The following is a 16055-nucleotide window of genomic DNA, read 5'->3' on the forward strand; positions in this document are numbered from 1 at the left end:
TTTTCAATCGCTCCTCTTGCATCTTTTTCGAGGGCGTCTCATTCGAGGAAAACTTGACCCAAGCTATAACAATAGGCTAACCGCGGCATTCCAAAGGAGTTGTCCATGGGTTGCCATAAAGCAATTAGCGCCGGGTTGCCAGCTTGGCGTCAATAGTATTATTAAAAATAGTTATAGTTTGATCCAACTGATTGATTTCGATGTCAACCGGAAGTTCCAGAATGTTGTCTTGTTTTTGCTTAACAACATGGCGATTCGTGAGAAATCTACATGTGGTTTTCTACGTAAGTCGTAAGTATTATGATATTTTCTTAATATAATTGAAATTCAGGCTGAATAGAAAAAAAAACATATTCTTTCGTAAGCATTTTATTTAAAAATTGTTATTGTGTGTTTTTTTCTGTTTGTTAACCGTTTTCTCTAGTTCAAGTACTAATATGATTAGCCAGATTTGTTACTTATAATGCTTAATCTTTTAAAATTTCATTTTGTCTACTTGTTATTTAAGAATAAATTTTGAGTCGAAATTTGTCTTTTTCCTTTTGACAAATTTTGTTTTTTTTACATATCATTGTATTGTATCATGTAAATTATTGATAGTAGTTCAGATTTTGCTGTGTAACTCAAAGATTAAAAAATTTTGCTAATAAGAAGAAAGCTATGAAAATGTTGGATAGAATATTTTAATGTAGATGTGCTAATTTTTTAACTTATTTTGGTATGAATCAATATCACATAAGTAGTACATAGATGTATATACAGTAGAATACCTTTATAACGCCGACCTATGTAACGCAATTCTCTATAAACCGCACAACTTTTCAGAAGTAAACAATAGGTTTTTAAGTTTAAAAAATCCCTTTGTTTTGCCTTGCTAATATAAAAGTTGTTAGGAAAATTGAATTTTGAAAGTTTTTCATCTTTCCAGCTTAATTCAAAGCTTTTAAATGAAAATCAATATTCACAGTAAAAAGAGAAAATATCAGATGGCTCTTGAAAATGCAGCTGTTATGCAAACTATGAAACTGGCAGAAGTGAAGGATAATTCACTTTCTTTTAAATGTAAAGCATATTTATTTGTGAATGATTAGTTGTGTTTTAATACTCATTGCAGATAGAACTAATTCTGAAGTGCTAATATATATATTCTGAATATTAGTTTCAAAATTTGTGAAATGACCTATATAATGCCAAAACCTGTATAACGAAAAAGCTCTGGTCCCAAGGTGTGCTTTATTACAGTCTTCTACTGTACTTGAAAGTCATTTTTGTTGTTTACAAACCTAATTAGATTTGAAAAAACATTTTCGTAGCCTCATCTCATCAAAAAACTAACAATTATAGGTAAATTTAATGCACTTATCTTTATACATAAATGGCTACTTCTGTATGTATGTATGTCCAGCGTAATCTTCAAAACTACTGAACCGATTTTAACCATTTTTTCACCATAGATAGCTACATTATCAGGGAGCAACTTAGGCTATAATTTATTCCTAAAAATCGTAGTTTAAAAACGTTATGATCAAAAACAGTAAATGTCATGTAATTTCCCCATTAAATGATTAATATAAAACCCATTGTTACAAAAGTTTGTTGCCTAACAACAGAAATATTCAATATTAAAAGTAATCATAATGAAAATTTTGAATAAAGGCTTCTCTGCAGCAAGCATGACATTTATTGCTATCTTAGGATTTGTATCCTCATCTATATACATAAATGACTACTTTTGTATGTATGTCCGGGGTAATCTTAAAAACTACTGGACCCATTTTAACTATTTTTTCACCAAGATAGCTACATTATCAGGGAGCAACTTAGGCTATTATTTATTCCTAAAAAGCTTAGTTTAAAAATGTTATGATGGAAAACAGTAAATGTCATGTAATTTCTCCATTAAATGATTAAATATAAAACCCATTGTTACAAAAATTCTGTGCCTAACAACAGCAATATTAAAAGTAATCATAATGAAATTTTTGAATCAAGGCTTCTCCGGAGCAAACATAAGTTTAAAGCAGGGTTGGCAAAAACCCAGGTTTTTTTTTAGAAAGCCCATGGACCCAGGGTTTTTTGGGTTTTATTTAAAAAAACCCAACTAAAGTTGAGTTTTTTTAAATAAAATTTCTTTTAAAAAGTTCATCATTTTCTTTTTCATTCAACATTTCTTTTAAAAAAACCCAACTAAAGTTGGGTTTTTTTAAAAGAAATGTGGGTTTTTTTGTCTTTTTTTAGGGAAAATGTGGGGGTACTTGTAGCATATTGTAACATAATGTATAGACAAAGTGCAAAAATTGTCTTCGGGTAAAAAAAGCTGGAAAACTAGTTAAAATTCAGCATATTCTGAAGAAAAGTATAAAAGACTACAAAACCCAAGAATGGTGAAGCTTCAGATTTTTTTTAGTTTCCATTATTACCAACAGTTAAGGCAAAGTTACTTCTCGAGTGATAAAATCTATTGTCCGTTTTTAATTACTACATTTTTTTTGCATATTACTTTATTGTATATCATTTTGTTATGCAAAACTACTGTTGAACCTCAAGTAGTTTAAATCAGTTTTTACTGAATTCCAGCTTAATCAACACATTTCTTTGAATTGAATGTTGCCTGTTTTTCTACTTCTGTGTACAGAGTAAGAAATATTAAACTTTTTCGAAGATAATGAAAATACTGTACATCCTGTTCTGTTTTCTGTTGACCGTTTGAGAAACCTGTTAATTTCTAAAAATATACCTTGTGTTTATTCGAGATTTGTGACGTGTTGGTTTGCAGAAAATAATTCACCTGAAAGCCTTTTAACTAGAGTAGTTTCCTCTGTACAATCTACAAATATTGAGAAAATCAGACGAGACAGGACTCAGTCAAGATAATTTGAGTTATTTATTGACCAGTTAAAGAAAAAAGTTAAATATATTTATTTAAAATCTTTGAAGTATTTTTTTAATGCTGTTAAGTGTTAAGAAATACTATTAAAGTTCAAAATTCATTTTTTGTGTTCATTGTCTGTGATGAAGAACAAATAAAAAAGAAATTTAAATTATGAAAGTATTTAAATTAATTTTTTTTTAAACTTCTCAGAAAATTTTTAAAAACCCAAAAGTGGGCTAAATAATGGGTTTTTTCAAAAAAACCCATTGGGTCCAACCCAATTGGGTCCAATTCGGCCAACCCTGGTTTAAAGTCATTTGGAAACTCTACTTTTTTCTACTTTATTTCAAACATTTGGAAACTCTACTTTTTGCACACTTAGAGAAACAGCGCCGACTTATATAACGCAATTCTCTATAAACTGCACAACTTTTCAGAAGTAAACAATAGGTTTTTAAGTTTAAAAAATTCTTTTGTTTTGCCTTGCTAACATAAAAATTGTTAGGAAAATTAAATTTTGAAACAGTTTTTCATCTTTCCAGCTTAATTCAAAGCTTTTAAATGAAAATTAATATTCACAGTAAAGAGAAAATATCAGATGGCTCTTGAAAATGCAGCTGTTAATGCAAACCAAGAAGCTGACAGAAGTGCAGGATAATTCACTTTCTTTTAATGGTAAAGCATGTTTATTTATGAATGATTAGTTGTATAATTAGTGTTTTAATACTCATTGCAGATAGAACTCATTCTGAAGTGCTAATATAGATATATTTTGAATATTAGTTTCAAAATTTGTGAAATGACTTATATAACGCCAAAACCTGTATAACGCAAAATCTCTGGTCCCAAGGTGTGGGTTATAACGGTCTTCTACTGTACTCGTTTGTTCTTTATACTTATTGCTATTTTACTTTTATGGGTAAGGAAGAAGCTCGATTTTTAATCACGTCAAAGCGGTGTGTTTTGAGTTCTTTCAGTTAAAACAAAACGAAAGAAAGTAGCGATTGTTTCTCACAATTATTATTGACCCAGGCAACGCCGGGAATTTTTGCTAGTTAATATATAAATCTAAAACCTCGCTTGCTCAAGTAGCATCAACAATGTTTTTAAAATTTAGGGCTTACTTTGATATAATCGATATTCTATTCCAAACTCAAATTTTATTATGTACCAGAGGCATGTGCAGAGTTTCAATAATGGGGGTACCACTGCATCCGGGCCCGTGATTTAAAATAATCGGTGGGAGGGCAATTACTACTCTACTCCTCCCCGTCCCACAATAACATTACTACTGCATCTTCACTTTTTCATTTTCATACATCACTAGGGCTGGGCAATATACCGATATACCATCATAAATCGATATATATCTACTACCGCAATAACAATATTTAGATTTCTATCTGTTCGATATATCTTTTATAAAGAAAATACGGAACTTCATTACAGAGAAATTAAAATACTGACTTAACAATACGTAATCTTTCATAGCTCTGTGTGATGGGTGAATGTTTGAAGTTTTAAGATGTTTTCTGCATTGTTCAAAGAGTTATTTAATTTTTAACTGTAGTCAAAGGGAAGAATTCATAAGGTCGCCGAAGGTAAATATGGGCCCCTTTGTCAGTAGGTCTTCAGATTTCCTCCCCCTATAGAGTTTTCAAAACTTATATTACTATCATTCAGAGCAGGTTTCTTCCAAGGATCCCTGCTCTCTTTCTGACAAAGCTGACATGACCTCTCATAGGCCCATAAAAGTGAACGTGTATTGGTTAAGAGAGCATCCTAATGCAACAATTAAAAATTAACCAATTGAGGTATCAACACGATTCATAGTTCAAATTAAACATAAACTATTGATATTGAGCTGAATAAAATGTTTAAGAAAAATACTGAACAGAAATATTTTTATTTTAAAAAAAATGAAAAACGAAAAAATCCTAATAAGAATACTTATGTCTCGCATTTATCACACAAGAGGTAGAAAAATTGTAACACCTGGCAGAGATGAATTCAAATTAAAGTAAATTGTCCAAAATAATCGTTTGAAAATGCTTCTCATGTCCATAAGTGTTGGACAGAATGTATAGTTATCTTATCCACGCCAACTACACTTGGATGGTTGCATAAACTGCAGTTTTAATTGCGGATCTATGAAGTAAGACCAAAGATAAACATGAAGCAGAAAAGTGCACAACTATCCTGGAACAAAGAGAAGCTCATTTGGGTGCAACAAGACTGAAAAGACATTTTATTCAGTGATGCATATTTATTTGTAATATCTGTCGAAAAAAGAGGAGATCAGGGGCAACCTCAAACAGGGGCAACAACGTTGGAAAAGTATTATATTCAGTGATGAATAATTTTTGAAATATCTGTAAACAAAAAAAGGTGTTTGGGTTTGAGGTTTAAAAGGAAAAGTGTATGAGAAATCTTGTGTAAGAGGTTTTCTCCACTTTGTCACATCCTTCTTGGTTTGTGGGTGCATGACAGCTGCTGGAATTGGGAAGTTATATATATCATAAAATAAAACAATGCGTGATTTCCGCTGTTAATCAATAATACTAAATGATACTTCATCTGAGGCACAGCAGTTACCCATTTAGCGACACATTTTATCTTCCAGCAAGGTTCTACTCCGTGTCACATCTCTAAATCGACTCATAGATTTTAAACAGAAAGAGGAATTTCGGTATTGAACTGGTAAAGCAACTCTGCCAATCTCAATACAATCAAGAATTTGTGGTACCATCAAATCTAAATAAATCCGTTCAAGATCTGGTGCCCGCCAACAAAATTTAGCTTGTTGCCGCATTGAAGAGAGTATGGAAACAGTGTCAGAAACGATTAATGCAAATAGGTAGTAGAATCCATGTGAGAAAAAAGATTAAAGCATCGAATTCAGCAAAAAAAGATGCATTCTAGTATTAATGTTGTTTCTTTTGAAAGTGTTTTCCCCCCTTTAATTTGAATATTCTAATTTTTTGACTCAATGTAAATCTTCATCACTATAAACGTTTGGATTATTCTGTCTAAGATTTTTTTAATTGAGTATATTTGAGATGAAATTCACACTTTAATGTCTAAGAAAGGTAGCATATTCATTTAAATGCCTAATTTGCACTTATATTTGGTTGGAATAAACTTTTTTCCAAAATGTGGGAAGTATTCTATTATTTTGAATTTGAGTTGTATTTCATCGATTAGCTGAAAATGAAACTGTTAAATTTTTTTTTAAATAACTTTATAAATGTAATCATAAAGTGCAAATAATTTTAGGTACAAAGTACAAACATGCTTAAAATTGAGTTTTTAAAATTTCATTTTAATAAAATATCTGAAGAGTTCAAAAATTTTGGATGGCCTCTCCCAAAATGATTGGCTAGATCTGCCACTAAGCTAGAGTGTATATATTGGTAAAGATTAAGAAAAATATAAAAGAGATGAATAGCAACGCACACACATGTACATGCAGTTAGGTAATTTATTGAATTATGCTACAAATATGCCGCACTTGTGTTAAATTTATTTGAATATAAGAAAATTAGGCATGAAGAAAAAAAGTTCAAAAAAGAAAGCAATTTAGACTATATTTGGTCAATTAAAGTCATGATATCCGTGGATCCGCCCCTTTCAAAAAGAAAGCACTTATTTAATATTTCTTGTTTCTTATACTTTGCATAAATGCAGTCATTACATTCTTTTGATTTCTGTTATTAAATTACAGTTTTATCTTATGATTAAAAATTTTGCTTCAAATTTCAGAGATTGTGAATGGAGATTACAAATAAGAATGCCTGTAGTGATGACCATTCTTTACATGCTGTGGAGGAAGTTCTGCTGATGATTACGCTATTTCTAATTAAGTGGCGGTAAGTATTCCTTGGCTATAAACTATTCTTAGCTGCAAATAAAATATTAACTTTCATGCAATAAGCAAACAAAAATTAGCTTGTGGATGAAAAGACTTCTTATGTTTTGTTTGATGTCTTTTCAATAATAAGGTCGCTTTTTTAACTTAATTATCAAAAGTCCTTTGTAACCCTAAAGCGTGTGTCTCCGATTCTAGTTGCTATTTGTACCATTTAAATGTTTTTATGATGTTAGCAACTTCTTTTAGTTGTGTAACATCAATTTCTATTTGTACAGAACTTTTCTTTTGCATTTTCTTTACTTGGAAACCAGCCAAGGAAGCTAGGGTTCATAATAATCCCTACTTGCATTAAGACATTCTGAGATCGGTAATATGATCTAAAACTAAAGTCTGTGGGAACAATCCTTTCTCACCCCCTTCGTCTGAACAATACCCTTGTTTTATAATGTCATAGTATTGCTTTTATCATAAGTAATAAAATATGACTTAGTAGTTTGCTATCATGTGCAGAGAAAATAATTTTTGTCACTATAATGCACAGACTAAACAAATGTCAACGAACTATAATGTACAGTACAAATGAAAAGAAGGCTATCTTAATTAAAATAATTAAAAATATACCTAAAACACCTTCAAAAAAGTGTTACAAATATAACTTACATTTTTACCGCAATAGTAACCTTTTTTTAAAACTTTGCTTCTAGTGATCATATTATAAAGTATGTGAGTAAGCATAATTAGTCCATTTGCAAGTCTATAAATCTTTTATGGTACGTTTTTGATCATATTAGTTTTTTAAATAGTATCTGGAAATCCCTGGAGCAAAGTTTAAACCGTAATACAAAAGTGACGACCAGCAACAGGCTCTGTGCCCAGCTAGACTGGTCCTAGTCAATTTACAATCCCTAGTGAAGATCAATGGCCCTCTTAAAACTGTCTACTCCTTTGCTCATTACCACCTCTTCCGGTAAGCTGTTCCAAGGTTCCACTACCCTGCTAAAATAATAATTTTTCCTAATATCCATGTTAGCCTGAGATTTAAATAGCTTAAAACAATGACCCCTTGTCCTGTTTTCAGTGCTAAACTTTAGCCCCGTAACATCTTTCGTTTTAATAAATTTAAACAATTGAGTTGTGTCCCCTCGGTCTCTTCTTTGCTCAAGACTGTACATTTTTAGCCTTCTAAGCCTTCATTTTACTATTTTGAAATACATATTGTGTTCTTGAAAATAATTTGCCAATAGTTCTGTCACTTGATTGTGAAAATACACATACTCTAGTTTGAAATGCAAGCAGTGTGTTCTATACTGACCCTCAGTGCACTGAGATACAAGCCCCTAAAAAGTACACATTTTATCATATTTTGATGACAAAACTGCTCTTTTTTCTTAGCATTGAGCATTAACCATACATTTAATGAGCCTATTTAATAATTTATATATATCGCTACACAAATTGCTCATAAAAACTATGGTTGAACCGCAGTGCATGGAACCGAGATGCCTCAAACATGACACATTTTCACTTACTTCGTCAGTTTAGCCACCCTTGCCAGGGTCCACTGAAGGTCAGCCATAAAATTTGTGATATATTTCATTTGAGGCACTAAATATCATGGTGTAATCACAAAGATTACTTTTGCTGATGCTCCATGCGCAGAGATAATTGAATTATTAAAAAATGTCGATATGTGTGAGAAAATCCCTAAGTTAAGACCAACTTTCAGTGTTTTTGTAGGTCATAAAAAATTTTTTTCTAAGAAAAGAAAAGATATGTATCTTCTAAAATCATTCAAAGAAACCACTAAAAATTTTTGCAAAATCAAAAATGGCATGATCTGACCTGTCTGACTCTTATAAAAACTGGCTCTTAATATCGAAAAATATCCAAAAGACCCGTCAAAGCTTCCCAGTTTCGTTAACGTCACCAAAGATAGTATAAAATTGCACTTTTAGAAATATCCGCTTAGGAGCCCCAAAACATATTCTTCCTAAAAATTGCCTAAAAAAGATTTTAGTTCCAAAAAAATTTCGGTTCGGAATATTTTTGCGTTTCCCCTATCATTTTCAGATATAGCCAAAAAATCGGTTTTTGAAACAATAGGTGCCGAGAAATTACAGGAGAAAAGCTGAAAGATCCCCTACCATCACCAAAGAAAGCCTACATTTGCATTTTAAACTTCAATTTCGAAAACTTTCGATAGAAGACGATTGAATCTTCCTTCCTCTAGCAACGTCAACAAAGATAACCCAAAATGGCGTGTTTAAAACTTCAGTTTCGAAAAATTTTTGGGAAGAGAACTGATCCTTCCTAGGCTATGGTCACAAAAAATAGCTTCAAATTGATTTCAATTTTGAAAGAATTTTTGGAAAATACTCTGAAATTACTTTTTTCTGAAGTCTTGAAAAAGTTCCTAAAACTGCAATAACATCAATTTCAAGAATTTCCATGCACCTTGAATATGCCCGACTCTTTTGTCCTTGCAATCAAACACAGCCAAAGATTAACTAAAACTTTTTTTACTCCAATTTCGATAATTTTCTGGGCGCAATCCCTCCTTCCCTGACCCCCTGCCTCCCCCTCTTGCATTCTTCTTCTGATGTCACCGAAGACAGGCTATAAAATACGTGACTAGTAAATTTTGGTATTTATTACTTTCTTCGAGTACCTAAGGAGATTCTTACTGTTTAACTTTTCTCCCTTTTTATAAGTTCATCATTCTTCTGTTTTTTTTTTTTTTTTTAATTAGAACTTGATATAGAAATTTGAAGAAAGATTTATGTGGACGTTGAATATTAGTCAAAATATGAAAATTACTTTTGAGGGGAGGCACATTTGGTCTTCGCATGTGGGCGGCTGACACCCTAGGATCGGCCCTGTTGAAGAATCACAGTAACACTACCAAGGTGCAACCAAAAAATAGTGTTAGGAGGGCACTGCTAAAGAAATCTCGCTTTCGGTGGATAGGGGTGGAGGGCGGTATATTCTCCCCCGGATTTTTTTTTTTTAAATTATAGTCTTAAGAACGCATTTTTAGACGGTTTTTGGTAATGCTGTGGGGAGGAAAAATTAGGGAGGCCTTCTGCTAAAATTTTTAGAAATTGAAATCTTTAAAACGCTATTATAGGCTATATTTGTTGACGTTAGTGTAATGAAAGGAATGGGGCTTTTTGAAGTTCCCTCCGCCTATCTTTTCAAAATTAAAGTTCTAAAAAGGCAGTTTCGGAATAAATTCATTGATGTTACAGGCAGGGCGGTTCTAGGGCTCTCCCCAAAAACTATTTTGAAGTTCAAGTCCTAAAAAACGAAGTTTTAAAGAGATATTCAGGGATACTAGTTGGGGGGGATTTAAACGCTCTCCACTTATTTTTCGAAACTAGTTTCTTTCCTTCTAGGTGTTGCCCATGCTAGGTATGCCACTGTCTACAGATTGTTTTTGCATATTTTTTAGGGGGAAAAGGCCTAAACTATATCTGACCCCTTGGCAACTGTCATATTTGCCTTGTTGACAGCAGTACATGCAAAGATTTGTGCACATTAAACTTGTTTTGAACATATACCTCTGAAATGCAAACTTATTTATTTGTTTTTTACTTTTCAGTTGTTAATTGGAAACTGACTTGAAGAAAGGGAAAAGAAATGTGATAAAGATGACAGCTATTCAAAATTACTGTTTTGTACTTTTGATTGTTGCTCACTTTTAACTCTTAATTGTTGTAAAAAATTTTAACAAAAATTATTGTTGCAAATAAATTTTACTTATTTTTTTCTATATTCTTGTCTATATTTCTTTCTTTTTGAGTCTCCAAAACAACGTTTTTCTTCATGTGAAGTACATAAATAATATAATTTCAATGCTCCATATATGTTTTTGTTTGTACGCTTTTTCTTTTTTTTCTTTCAACAGACAATATCTTTTGACATTTTATACTATACCTAATACCAATTCTTGTATTTGTAATTGTTGCAAATTATTTTCTATTTGGATTGGTATGATCATTAATAAACACATTAGTGAGTAAGAATTTAAAATATTGAGCTATCATATGAAGAAACATTCAAAGAATAATGTAATGCAAAAAAGTAATCATAACTCTGTCCACAAATAAACTTTTCTGTGTTCCAATCTTAAAGATATCATTAAATATTTGGTTCTCAGAAGAATTGAGAAATGGTAAAATGCATTTGATGATTTAAGTTTTAAAAAATAGTTATCACTCGGGTTCAACTGTCGAAAAATGTATTATGTAACATACAAAGCTATTTTAAAGTTCAAAATGTATTTTACTGCAAGTAACAATCCTATATGCAAAATAACATAAGAATTTTGCTTTTTCTTTTCTTCAACAAAATTACTGAATTAAAAGCAGAAAAAGATAATTCATTATTTTTCATATTGTCGATGAAATGAAATAAGAAAGGAAAAATGCTCAGAATTTCTTATTGTCACAAAGGTCTAAAGCAACGGTGATCAACATATGGCTTTTTGGGCCTCATCCAGCATGCGAACTAATCCACAAAAGCCACCATGTCCATTTAACCACCACCATTAAGTAAATTCCATAACAATGTTTAAAAAAGAAAAGGGATAGGGGTTACTTTGTAAGGAGATTAAATTGTAGAAGGGTGGGGGGCAATGTGTGATAGGATCTTGTGCGACTGGAGGTGCCATTGAAGGCATTACTCTCTATAGCATGTTTCGTTATGAGCTTTTCCAGGGGAAGGGAGGGGGCAAATAGTGTCACTGCAGTGAAATTATACCACACCAATTCCAAATTGGGTAGTGGTGGGGACCAAAACCACACCAATTTACATTTTATAAATACAAAGGGTTGGCACAAAAGTCATTGCAACTATTTGTTTTCTTGAAGATACCAGCCCAGTTGGAAAATGATATATACAGACAAAAGGACAAGGTGTTAGCTACATGTGTGGACATTAGAGTGTTTATAAAAAAACTTCTTTTCAGCTAGAGTCCAGGACACCCCCTATTTTTCTTTAGACTTACTAATAGTATTGCGCTGTAAAAGTTTTAGCTTCTTACTCAAATTTTAAGAGGGTGCTCAGTGGAGCTATTAATTTAACATTAGCCATAGCATAGAAAAAGAAAAATTTAGAAATTTATTCTCCCCAGCTGTTTTTCTTTTTTGTAAATGTTTTATTGCAATGTATGCATGTTACTAGTGTATATTATAATGTGTAGCATTGTTTTTTCTGTTAAATATATTTTTTTAGCCTCTTTCCTCATACTTATGAAGTTTGGGGGCGGGGGTCGAGAACCCTCTTTCAGTTGAAATAGGAAGCTGAAATTCTGCCAGTATGTTACTATTTATAAGTCTAAAAATATTGTGGAGTGTCCTGGTATCTAGGAGAAACTTTTTTTTATACATGTATTTTTGAACCAGCTTAGTGGACAATGAATAGTAACGCTAATCAGTGGTGTTCCCATTGAGTATATTCCATATACGCCATATACTCTTAAACATTTATTAGACATATAGGGTATACACTCATGTTTTAAAAATATGTTATATTATGTATATGCTCGCATACACATATTGTGCATAAAATTACTGGGAGTATACCCTCAGAAAAACTGACGGGAACACCACTGACACTAATTTATTATGGTAGAATACAGGGAAATATGGCCTTCATGGGGCACAAAGATAACTCAGCACGCATAAAGTTAATATGACAAACCAGGACCAAAAAACCCTCATTGTACTCCCCTACTATTGTAACCACACTCTACCAACGATGTGGGGTGCACTGAATACCATCAGCCTCAGTATTTGGTGCCACGAGGGAATCTGGTCACCTGTTGGCGCACAGCATTAACAATGTCTTCTCTTATTGCAAACCGCCTACTACATATTGGTTTTTTAATCTTGCAAATGATATCTAAGTCACAGGGAGAAAAATCGAGAGTACGGTGGGTGCTCTAATTCTTCCCATCCCCGACGTCGGAGTAGCTGCAGTCCACACTCTGTTTTATGTGGTCTTGCACACGATTCACCAACTGACTGATTTCTCAGCCCTCGCTACGCTACCAGGAGCGGATCTAGTTGGGGGCCATGGCCCCTCCCAAAGCCTTGTGATTGCAGGAGTTCTTTAAGGAAAAAAATATGAGAAGATAACAAAATTTAACACATGTATTTTACTGAAAAAGAAGTATAGGCCTTAATTGGGAGATAAATTATATCCCTATCCTCAAAACAAAACTTTTGTTTCCAAAATGTTTAATTAACTACAGACACTTGGACGATCTCTAAATGCTGCGATTCTCAGAGTATACTTATTGTTCACAAGACCAAAGAGAGCCTAAATTTTCGTTTTTATGGCTTTAATTTCGAAACTAGGAGGAGAACCCCTTTTCCCGTGCCCTTTCACAAATGCCTTGATATGTAGGAAAAAATTGCATTTTTAAGTCTTATTTGGAAAAAAATGTCAACGGAAACTAGCTTATCCAGCTCTTATCACTTAACTTACTTAAACAACTTAAATGAATTTTTTTGGGACTTCAACTACAAACGAGTTTTGATAGGACCCCCTCCTTCCTTAGTTTATATCGTGATGATAGCTTTAAAAGGAGGTTTTTTGGAGGAGCTCACGACTCTTCCATCCCTTTCTAAAATATGTATAAATATAGTTAAAAATCGAATTTTTAGAGCCTCAAAGGCAAAATATTTCCAGGAAGGAAGGATTCTAAGCACCTTCACACTTCTTTTAATGTAAGCAAACATTACCTAAAGGTGCATTTTTAGGCTGGACAGCTGAAGAGCTAGAAGAGCACCCCTCCTCTTCTAACTTCTCAATGTATAATGACAGAATATTTTGGTTTCTAAGCTTTATTTTCAAAAAGTATTTTCGGGCCAGCTCCCGGCGAAACCTGACCTTTCTCCGTACATCATCAAAAACATACAAAACGTGTTTTTAGTTTCCTAATTTTCAGAAATTACTGGGAAATTTAAATTTTGAAACATTTTCGAGGGAGATTCCTAAATCCACCCCCTCAGTTAATGCCTCGATACCCCGAAAATTGAGTTTTTAAAACTTTATTTTAATAAAATTTCTGGGGAGTTATCAGGGCCCAATTTCTCAATAGGCAGAGTAGGCAGCTGCCTAAGGGCGGCAAACTTTTCAGGGGCGGCAAATTTGCTATTATAATACACATTTTTTGAATTAAATTGTTAGTCTTGAAAGTAAAATATTAGCATTCTTTCATTTTCCACAGAGACAATTTTTCGGGATAAGATATATATCTTATGAAAGTCAAATGTTTTTCAATCATGGTATTTGCCGAATCGTCAGCAAAATTTGCCGAATAAAAAATTTTTTGGGAGATCACTGTGATCATTTCATCGGGGCGCCTCAGAATGTGAAACGCCATCATTTCTTCATAAGTTTGACAGTTTGAATCTGGGGAACACTTTTTTACGTTTTTTTGAGTCAAGGATATTTTGCTTCTTAAAGGGAGTTAGGGGGCGAAGATTTCAAATTTGCCTAGGGCCGGCATGGAGCTAAATTCAGCCCTAGGGAGTTCAAAATTTTCGGATGGTCCCTCCCAAAATTGTGCGCTACTATATACCAGCTACAACTCAGTGATTAGTTCCTGTTCTGCATATACTCTATCTTTCATGCGATACACATACGATTATAATCCGTTCATTTATCTACAAGGAAACAAAATAGTTGTCATGGCCCGTACCAACACTGGTGCATCAATTTCTCAAATCCAGGAGGGCAGTTGGCTCCCCTGTCTAAATGATGGACTTGGTGGCAATGTCGGTGAAACATCGACCGATGTTGCAATATCTTCCAGACGTTTTTCAGTAGTCCTGATATAATCAGCCCTTGAGCAGCCGTCTTTGGACGAGATACGAACAATTAACTTTACAATCGAGTTGCATCTTTTTGTTTTGAAAACAGAGTTCTGATTTATTGGTCCTCGTCCAGCCCCTCTTCTTATAGTGAACCTAGAGTCCTATAAGAAAAGGTAGTTTTCATACAGTGGCGCTAAATGAACCAAAAGGCACAGTTGTGTCGTTGCTCCCTTTGACTTTAAAGTCAAAACAAGTAAAGACTGCATAAGGTTCTGAGGAAGAGCTCCTGAAACCTACGTCCGCCCCTCATCATCTATACAAATATCCTAATGCAGTTTTAGGTCTTCCACTTCGAAAATTTTCGTTTGAGGAGAGTTAGGAACTCTAGGGACAGCCTTCGAACACCGACTTTCTTCTGATATCATTAAAGATCAACTAAAACACACTTTTTTACATCAATTTTAAAAGGATTTCGGTTGAGGCTTGAGGACCGCGTCCTCAGTCTAGGAAGATTGGGCCCCCGCATATTGGGCGCCGTCGATTGGCCTCCGGGAACATTGGGGGCCGAGAACTTTGGGCGCCGTTAACTTTGGGCACAAGAACATTGGGCGCCGAGCATGTTGTGCCCAATGTTCCCGGCATGCACCCAATGTCTGCGGCGCCCCATCTTCCCATTTCGGCATTCAAAGGAGTGGTACGGTGTCCATCCCCACAAAAACGATACCCTCCCCCCTCCATAAGAAAAGAAAAGAGACCCCACAAATCATCAGGGGTCATCACGACGGTTTAGCATGATCAAAACTCCTGCTAAGTTGTCGTTTCATGAAAATTTCAATGGTACGATCTGCGCTACAACCCCAGCAACTCTCTCGTGGGCACACCTGACATGGTTAACTATCTGAAAAGGCATAAACAATTGCTTGTATAGTATGGTTCTGATAAAAAGATGTATGACCTTGAGAGAATTCATTTCAGTGTGGGCTAAAGAAGATAGGGATACTCGAGGGGGAGGAGAAGTCCTGACACAGACTGCGGCATTGATATATTTCAGGAGGGGGAATAGTTTTAGAAGTTTTTGATTTTTTTTTTTTTTTTGTCTTATTTATGGGGATGCTGTGTACCATTTGAAGGGAGGATTTGATTAGGTGGAATAGTTTTTCAGGGTTCCTGATATCATTTTGAGGGGGTTGTGACTGGAGGATAAACGAAGCGTTCGAGGGGTTACTACTCTGCCTTTCCTCCCAAGAACGAGATCCCCGAATGTGAGATCAAAAATCCTCTAAAATACCCGCCACCCTATTAAAATTGCAATGGTACAGTCTACGTCATGAACCCTATACCCCTTGTAAGCTTCCCCAACATATATTTGTCTGAAAAAGCTTAATCGAGCAATCGTAAGTATGGCTCTGATAAAAAGATATTTGACCTTGAGAGAGTTATTTTCCATTTCGAAAGAAAGAAAATAGTATTGTTAATTTCTTTCACT

The 16055-nt window shown here is 33.8% G+C and overlaps 1 long non-coding RNA gene across 1 annotated transcript; it reads left to right on the forward strand.

The window, feature by feature from the left end:
• The first annotated feature begins 249 nt into the window (after window positions 1–249).
• Window positions 250–10481, forward strand: LOC129217815 (uncharacterized). Its single transcript, XR_008580263.1, has 4 exons — window positions 250–291; window positions 3415–3547; window positions 6635–6741; window positions 10345–10481. It is a non-coding gene; the product is annotated as an uncharacterized LOC129217815 (long non-coding RNA).
• The last annotated feature ends 5574 nt before the right edge of the window (window positions 10482–16055 follow it).

Source organism: Uloborus diversus, chromosome 2 (genome assembly GCF_026930045.1).
Source record: "Uloborus diversus isolate 005 chromosome 2, Udiv.v.3.1, whole genome shotgun sequence".
Taxonomy (NCBI): Eukaryota; Metazoa; Arthropoda; class Arachnida; order Araneae; family Uloboridae; genus Uloborus; species Uloborus diversus.